This window comes from Branchiostoma belcheri, unplaced genomic scaffold (assembly GCF_001625305.1).
Source record: "Branchiostoma belcheri isolate BF01 breed outbred unplaced genomic scaffold, Haploidv18h27 scaffold44, whole genome shotgun sequence".
In the NCBI taxonomy this organism is placed as follows: domain Eukaryota; kingdom Metazoa; phylum Chordata; class Leptocardii; order Amphioxiformes; family Branchiostomatidae; genus Branchiostoma; species Branchiostoma belcheri.
Genome location: NW_017804065.1, coordinates 1,129,238 through 1,139,254, shown reverse-complemented (window position 1 = coordinate 1,139,254; position 10,017 = coordinate 1,129,238).

The following is a 10,017-nucleotide window of genomic DNA, read 5'->3' as shown; positions in this document are numbered from 1 at the left end:
TTCGTGTTGTCGCACATCGATATGAGGCTGCAATCATTTTTTGCGTGGCGCCATACCGGTACGGTATCATCAAACACTTCTCAGCTGTGTCGAGCAAAATTGGCAGGAATACGAAATGCGTTCTGCACAAAAGCTTCTCGCGCGTCCCTGATGTTCCCAGGCGGCGTGTGGGTGTTTGGTGATGTAGGCATGTCACGGCTGATAGAGGAGGCAGGCAATGTTTGACACGCACAATCAAATGTTCATCCATATGGAGAGGAGAACTTGGGGGTGTCGCCGCCGCCGAATAGATGGAGCTCCGGAATAAAGTCATCCCAGGCCAAATTTGGTGTCAGCGAGAAACTTTACTGGTGACAACAAAGAGGTCTCAACGGCAGATGTAAACATTGGGTGGGAGAGGGTTTCCTTAGTTGAAGATGTCAGTCGATGCGCGTTTGTCTTACGAAAAAACTAAATAAGAAGATGGGATCAATTTACAGCCACCAATGCTATAAAATGACTTTTGCTTTGTTGGAAGAACTTCCCACTTCTCATATAAGGTCGTATTCAACAGCTTTCTGAGAGACGACCGTCCATTTTTTTAGATATCCAGGCATGAAAAGCGTATTCTAACCCCAGGATAACTGCACATATATGAGGTTTTATACTGAAATTATTTTAACCCATTGATGCGATGCAATGTTTCTAATTTAGTGCTGTTGTTAAGTAGAATATGACGCCTTAACCCAGATTCAGTGCGATATATCAACGTTTTAATTACGAACATGAACTCTTGTCTAAAGTGACGCAATTCAGCCTTTGGCTCCCCAGTGGGAATTATCCCTGTCATTCTGGCGACTCCTGCAGATACGGAGTAAGCGTGAAGGGACGTGGCGGATTCAGCAGGATGGATCAGCACAATAACAGTTCTATTTGTAGAATTTCAAACAACTTGGTTGTCATTCACTATAGAAAACACTTTGGTGGCCTTACAGACAGCCGAGACCCCCGCTGCTGCCGGGCACAGACATTAGTATGATACCTTTTATCACTTCTGGCGTCCCATTTACACGCCCGGACTTACATAAGCACTGAAACATTCATGTGGACGGACGGTATCAGTCTCGATAACGCCGTTATTGGCCAATTACGGCAGCTGTATCAAATATAGCAGCTGTTTAGGTGCGCAGACGGACTTACCAGTTATCTGTGCGCATGCGCCGTGTCGCGGGAGACTCTCGTACAAGAGTACACATATACATCTGTCCTTTCAGTGACACTAGGAGTAACGTAATGACTACCAACAAGAAACCGGAAATTTTAGGTTTTCGGGAAGTATTTGGAGTTTTCGTCAATTTAAATCGGGCACTTTGACACTAGGAATAACGTAATGACTACCAACATGAAATCGGAAATTTCAGGTTTTCGGGAAGTATTTGGAGTTTTCGTCAATTTAAATCGGGACTAAGATAAACGTGCAAGCGTGGGTCGCTCATGCAATCCTGGGCTTCCTGAATTCCCCTATGTTAGTTGACTCGAGCTCCCAGCCAGATTCTGTGACCTTCAAGTTCACCTTCAAGTTCACACGACGAACATAATACAGTCCCGCTGTGTAACTCAACCGGAAAGAGAACGATGCAAACAAGTACCAAGTAGGGCTGCGGACCGGTACACTGTACCGGTCCAATACCGTAAAAATCGTTTCGGTACAGGTCCAAAATACCGGATGATGAAGTAACGAGTATATACCGAAATAGCTAGTTTACACCATGTATATGACTAAAGATAGGTAAATCCTACCACAAAGACGAAAAATTAGCACTGGAAAAGGCGTAAACACCGTCGATTGATTTGAGATCCTCAGTCTCACGAGGCATCGCGAGAGTGTGGCTGATCCAGGGTTGTGATTGGTCAACAAACTCAAATCAGGTCAGAGGTCAGTCATTATTATTGTTTCTGTGTCATGATTGAAAAAGTGAAGAACACGTGTTAATTTGTCAAATTGTTCAGGTACAGGTACAGGTCCGGACCTGTACCTAAACCTCTGTACCGGTACCGGTACCTGTACCTGATGTTACGTTTAGGTACGCAGCCCTAGTACCAAGTGTTGCCGAAAACATCGTGACGAAGGTAGTAAGCGGTCTACTAGTCAAATGGTCGCATAAACTCATGCAGGAAATAGTGCCATATCCAAAGGCATTTCTGTGTGGTCTGTGTTCATTTTTCTGGTTATTTATTGGCATTGGCATGTAGCCCATATTCGTACAGATTGTAGACGTAAAATACTTTAAAATCACATTCAAACATAATCTAATCCTGCCTACAAAAGAAGCTGGTGTACTGCCGCCATAAAGTGATATGGCAGAAAATTACATTGAGTTCCACCATTATCACTAATATGAATCTTCGGAGGCAATGTCAATTCCTTGTAAAAAAACACCGGGCAGTGGAAGGGCATCATCTTTAAACAGGTTATGACAGGAAGCGGACGAGAATTTAACCAGTTACTTTGCTTGGTTTCTTTTGTATTACATGGCATACTCTAACCCTACATTGCCATCACGTAGGGACCCTACATCTAATTTGACTGCTGCTGGAAACGATGTCACAGATCACGGAACCTCCTGACAGTTTGTCGATACTTCTTCTCTAGTGCCGATGGCGCATCGTCTGACAATTACCTCACAGGGCCAGGGTAAAAATAGATTCGTACTCTTCGTGACAGTAGGAAGCCCCTGAGATCTAGTATTACCGTCTAACCCGCCTTTCTCACGCCAATCTCATTACATTTGCAGAAACCACTAAACATGCTAAATGCCTTTCTCACGTCAATCTGATTAGATTTGCAGAAACCACTAAATACTTTCCCCGTGCAGGCGGAGAGTCAATCTACATCTGCCCCACGGAAGTCCATCGACTTAGGTTACATTTATTGTGCTACTTTGTATGTATCAATAACTGCACAAAAGTTGTTACTTCCAGGACGGTCACGTCCATTGATAGTTGTGTGTATGTGTAGTGTCCTGTTTGGGAATTGAGTCATTTGAGATTGGATTTCAATGGAGTAATGGAGTGGTGTGTCCCTGTGCTCGTGATGTGGTTTGGAGGTGGGCAGACATGTGTGACGTCCAAAGGTTGACTGATGGTGTAATCGTTGGATCCAGTTACGTCATACATTCGTGTAATGATGTATTCTATGATGTAATTATAGTCATGTGGGTATGTCAGCTTAAATCAGATTAAAGTTGGGTCAAGATTGACCGGAGTTGTTGAAATAGATAAAAAGTACCTTTAAGTGAGTTGGAGCCTGGACGTGTCCAGGAGAGGAACGTCTGTCCTTGACCGAGACCAGGACAACCTCACTTCTTGAATGTTCCTCCGATAAAACTTAACAAGGACTTTCAATCTGTACACGATGCTTCTCACTGGACCACCGTGCAAGTGAGGGACAAGTAAGCATCGTCACAAAGGGAAGAGGGGAACAATTCATGGGGAGATGTAATCAATTATGAAAAGGCCAAGGTTAATCTAGCCTTTTGTAGAACATGAGTTCCGTTTTCGTCATGTGTGGCTGGTCTGAAATTGTGTGCAGGCGGATATAAGAGTTATAAAGCCTGTCTTAGTGAAAACGGAAGTATTGAAGACATACACGCGACTGGTAAATTTGTAGTTCTAACTGAATTGACTCCTTGCCCTCGGTGAAAAGAGAAATCCGTGGGCGGATATCAGACGTGAAATAGAAGTCGTGACTGCCGCCCACGCATTTACTGTCGTTTTACCTTCACAGTGTACCAAGCCGTGCGATGAGGATTACTGGAACGGAACCTTCCACAGCCAGTGCGAGGGGTGTCAGTATGAAGGCGTCTGTGTAAGTGCTTTCGATTTGGTTTACTAACGAAACGATATATTATAAGCTTTTTTTAAATCCAGGGACACCTCAGTATGATGAAATAAATAAAACTGAATGAATTGGCTGATTGCGTGTCGAAACAAACGATATTAAAACACGTTATGATGTAGAGATCGTAATTTTACATCTTAATCATTTAAATTAAGTTATATAATCGTTTAAGGAAGAAAGTGTTGGTTCTGTCTATGGTACGTCTCCGCGTATGGCCTTTGCAGACAAAATTTAGACTAAAAGAAAACTTTCTTGGCATTTATTTATAACTATCTATTCGGTTCATGCAACGTTTCCTGATGGGGCACGTATTGCAGTCTCAGCAGAGAGATGTATAGTAACATTGATGCAGTAATAAACTGGACTATTTCAGTGGCTGACAGAGAGGTTAATATGTTTTTTTCTTCCTTCAGCGTACGAAACACTGTGAGGAGAGTCGTCACTTTTTCAGCCAGCTATATCATAGAGGTACGTGAAGCTTTATGAATGATCTCTTATGATAGTACAAATCTGTGAGGAGCTGGCAACAGGAACAAAGTAGTTCCAAGATCGGCTCCTCAAATAATGTAATGACAATATAATACAAGAAAAAAAAAACAGATATCAAACTAGTACGAATACAGTGTTCAGCTCTGTTGTAGCTCTGGTGTGAACTGAATTTAAAGTAGTCATCAGCTCATGGATGTGTTCATTGTACACTAATCATCTGCTCCTGAAACCCTCTCCTAAAAACTTTTCTCTCAGCAACATCGGCATGTATTGACCTTTATTAACCTCCCTATGCAACAAGTCCACCGTGCCTAACAAACCCGCCACTAATCCGGGCCAGACTCCGCCGTGACCACAGGCAATCGTGCGGCGATTAAAGCCTTTAATGCGGTCGTAAATTCGTGGTCATTTTATGAAGGACCTTGTTACAGCTAGTCTGCAACTTGCCAGATTCATGTACACATATAAGGCTAATTGCATCGTTTGTAAGAAAGTTATAGCTAAAAGATGCATTCAAACGAGTGTATTCTCAACGGTATGATAGACATTACATCAAGGTTTGTAATTGGTAACCACAAAGTTAATGTACGATTAATTTTGCATCGACCCTTAACGGAGTAACTAGTTTTGCTATCTAAAATATTTCTACATGATTCCACGAAGAGCACTTAATGGAGTATTTGACCATGCGTGGCAACTACCGTGAGGTCGACCAGCGTGACCTCTGTACCATTTGAAGGCAATGCGGCATTAACGTATCTTGTGCAGCCGCAGTTACCTTTGTACACGGCCCACAAAACTGGAAACTAATTACAGGCAGAGATCGAGAAAAGGCACGAGGGGAGTTGAAGACTGTGTCCAAGGGCAGCAAAGGTTCCCCTGTAGGATTTACATGCTTGTAATCTGCAAGTTCAAGCACCCTGCAGCTTTAAAGTAATTTCTGCTAGTTGGTGCCAAATGTCAATAAGTACAAAAGTCATGTTCAATGTCTGTAGTACTATCCACAAAGAAAGAAATTGGTTTCCTCTGAAAGGATGCTGTAATCACTGCAAGCAAAAACAACACGACATTGTGGTTATAATTGATGACTCTGTGTATAGACAAGAAACCAATGCTGGATAAACATGTAACGTTACAGTTAGAAAGAACGACACAGCTAAAAAGTGGCCCCCATATAGACCTAGACCAACTGACGACAAAGAAGTCACAACATCAGCCCGTGCTTCTTTCGCATAATACTACCAACAAACCAACAAACAGACGCCGATGAATATCACATAATGTTAGGTATGATCTACACGATGTACACGTTTACATTAAAACGTGCATGATGAATATGAAAATAGAACATAATGGAGAGAAATTTGAAAAGAAATTGCAATGTTCAAGTGGTGCACAGCAATGAGCTACCCCGACAGGAAGTTTACACACAAGTACCCAGTCAGTGTGCATCACACTAAAAGGCTTCTTCATCGGCCCTTCATCAGCCGTCCTGGACCAACTGCAGAATTCGAAGCTGCCGAGTTCATTTAGCGGCTCGTTTCTGCCGTCCTCTCTGACAATAAGGATAGGACGCCGTCAGACCTAATGTGCCTCTGCACTAATGATTCGCTTTTACTTTAAAAGCTTTTTTTTGGTTTTCATTTAATGACCGTGCTCAGGTGTGTTTTAGGTAAACGTTAATGAAAGCTATTTCATCTGGTGGCCAAATGGGTGTCTGTTATCTAGTCTGTCAAACGTTCTAACAGGGGTTTGTGTCTTAGAGGCTTGAGTGAAGGAAACATTTGCCGACCATTATGCCGGGACGTACGATCGCCGTACGATTAATTGCAAACTAAGAGCATTCTTGGGATAGTCGTGCATGTGTGGTACAGAATTCAGCTGCCTTAGATCATTAACGGCAGTTGGTTCTGTTATAGTCCGCTTAGAAATCCGACAACATCAACATCTTATGGCGACCTACGACGAATGTGACCGCGCCGCAAACATTTCAGGTATTACCTCCGTGTACTGTGTGTTTGTTTGTCTGCTTGTGTGTCCGTAGCTTCACAGAACGTGATGGGGAAATGGTTTAACCGCAGACTGACAGGAAGGTAGAAGTGGAGGTAGAAATGGAAGTGCATTACGTATTGGTTACCGAATTCCCTGCTATATTCGTGTCTGTTGCCTTATGGAATCCAGTGGGAAAATGCTAGAACAAAATCAGCCAGAAGTTCACTGTGAAAAACTGTGAAAAATAGTTAGAAACTTATAATGGTAGAGGTAAGGATATTAGGTATATAGAGGTATTCATTGGTGAGCTGTTGAGTTACCGACCGTATGAAAGGCTGTAAGCTGAGTGAGATTGTATCCATGCTTCTTCCTAACGCGTCTTTCAACACATCATACATCAGCGTGCTCAATAACGTTAACGTGACATCCTATCCACAAACTGCACTATCGCTGACGTGCCCGGTCCGCTAGGCTGTGGTCGCTGAGCGACCAAATATTTGATTTGACCACTCAACGGATTTCATAGATAGAGAATGAATATTTCAAGTTTCCTATGTGATTTGTGCACTTTAGATTATTTTGATAGTGCATTGTTCGAGTATTCAAATTATAAAACCAAGGAACACACAAATCTAATGTTGGTCGTTCAACAGTCGCCCAGCGATCTCGGTCTGGTGGAAATCAAGGGGGCAAATGAGAATAACTAAATGGCATGGCAACGTTTCAATGTGACCTTTAGGCTTTTACTACTGCTAAAACTGATGACAGCGGAAGTCCTTGGGTGACAGTATCGTTACAGTGTCCTGATATCAGCGCGGGAATGGCGCAATATGCGAGCCAGTAATGCCGCACGGAAGACGGGCGACTAGGCCGAGGAAAATAGATGTTGTGTTTCCGATTACGTCCTGAAAAGTTACGGTCAATAGATAAAGATGCCTTCTTAGATTTCGGCCGAATTCATCCAACAACTTCAGATTTACCAATGTAAAACTGAACTGCATCAAGCATTTTCAACATCATATTTCAATTATACAGTCATGGCACAAGGCATATTTTGTTTAAAAATTGAACGACAAATTACAATATGAGAAACTTTTGATTGTTCTTTTATTCCAACAGAAATGAGGAGAGCATGTTGGACTACGTTTTCACTCAGATTAAAAATTTATGTCCCTTGCCAGTGTACGTGGTCGACCTCCAAAAAGACTAGGGTGGGCAGGTTTTTGGTAGGGTCGGTCAGGTAACCAGAAACACAACATTTTTGTCCTATGCCCTATCATCATCTTTGTAGAGCACCATCCCGATAACGCACAACCCTATATCCCAAGGCCGACTACAGTAACTCAATGTGACTTTCAGCACTGCCAACAGTGACCAGAGCGATAATGGGACAATTACCTTGACTAACGTACATTCGGATGAAGCATTACTTCGACATTCTAGAAACAAAATTGCCCGTTAGACCCTTACTCTAAAAGCCCTCAGCAAGAATGGATACCTTCCCAGCGCTCCGAGCCAACATTCTATGACAGCTCGCATTCCCTTCGCAATTAGTCAAGACATTTTCTCTTTATCAGACCACAACACACGAGGAATACGGACAGGTAGATGATGGGTTGTACATTGGTTAATCACCAGGGCAGTCACCTCTGAGGTCTTTAGTACTTCCTCACAGGTATACGGCTTCGTGAAGGGGACATGGAAAAGGTCGTTAGAGCTTAGGGTATCGCAGATCTATGCATCAAAATAACTAAATAGGTCCCGGGTTCGAACCCCACCGATCTTGTGCCATTGGGAAAGGCTCTTTACACGACATTCCTCATGTGAAAATGAGTATGCCAGAATTATCATTATCATTATCGTGGGCATTAAAAACAAACCAAACCATAAACTCGATGTTTGAACAAGAATTTAAATGCTTAGCCACATTTCTGTCAACAGTATGCGTATGTAGTGTGTATGCGTGTGTGCCTATGCCCGTGTGTGCCTATGCCTCTGTGTGTTTGTATGTGTATGTGTGCATGTGTATGTGTGAGTGAGTGCGTGTGCGCTTGTGTGTGTGTGAGAGAGAGAGATTTAGATAGAAAATGAAAGAGGGAGAGTGCGGTACGATTCAAAAGACATGTACGGATATTTTCAAAAGGAATTTTACCTCTGTGGAAAGAAATTGATTTACTTCATGGTCCTGAAACCAAATAATGCACTGCATGAATTGCTTCTAATCATTTGATCCATCGGAGCCCCCAATCCATGCTAGTGCACTTACTAATGTCTTGACGAAACTCAGTGAGCTTCCAAAAAACGATAGACGCTGACACAGTGAGGATTACCGTTCCCAGCTTCTGGCATCAACTCTGAATTTATTACAGCTTAAGGGACTCAAAGGCTTAGTTTCATGCAAATGACGCCACCATGTTGTAGATCACCGTACGGGTTGGATGTAGAATTGCCAGGATGGCAGAACATACCGCAGTCAAGAATCAAACCTCGCTTTTTTCGGTAACAAGACAGCTGAATGTTGTACGGCACATACACGACTACATGTCTCCCTCCCGGTGCATTCAGTTCGCGATCGTACGATGGTTTCTGGTATGACAGACAAGGTCTCATAAAAACTGCCCCCAGTTTATTCTCTGAACACATACTGTTATTCACGGGGATATATTAAAGCCAATGGCGTATTCGAGACGTTTAATAGCAATTTTTAGCAACGACGTCCGGTAGGCAAGGTATGTTCAGTTTATTTTAGGAGCAAAGTCGTACCACCTGGGATTTCCTATTATTATTTCATCTCTATAGCTAATCCTTTCAAACAGAACCTGCTCCCGCCCCCTGAAGGGCATTCTTTATATAGCCTAATACGGAATACATCTTATCCTTTATCACACTTATATTTTCAGTCGTCCAATATTGCCTCCAATCTCGAGGTTCCCAAATGAGATACGACACCCCATACTTCTCCTGCAGGGTCTGCGCTAACGTCGTGACTGCCGTATAATACATTATTCCCTTTGATAGCCGAGGGTCCCGCTTTTAACACATATCTCTTGTAACAGGAACTCATCTCCCCTGTAAATCTTACTTCTGCAGTAAATGGACTTCGCAGTGTAAAATGGATCACTGTTCTCTGACAGCGTGACACATTGGGAACGTCCTTTGCATAGCAAGTCAGTAAGATAGTACTCAACGAGAGAGCGAAATGTGGCAAGGCGGTCTTTTGGTTAGGGTTGCTGACTTGTTGAGCAGGATCAGAAGGATCTGGGTTTGAATCCCAGACAGGCCCCAGTGTTATACTCTTGGGAATGGCACTTAACAACAATTCCCTTACTTCAGGTTCTTTTTACTGATTTCTTTGTATCAGGCCCACATCCAACAAACACTGATGCACAATAACCTAAAAAAATGTAAACCAGACAAAAACAGAAAAAACTCTCCAAGACATCCTATAAAATTTGTGAATACATGTATCAACTCTTCTAATGTTTACCGACTGAAACTATACCTTACGTAGTCAGTATACATGGTAGTTTTTATGGAAGCGCAACAATCAACATGAACACAGTGGCACGAAACCTGTGGTTTGTTATTAGACAAGCTTCCCGCCGCAATGAATCCTAGAGACTGTATCAATGGAACGGCTTCAGCTCCCAACGTGT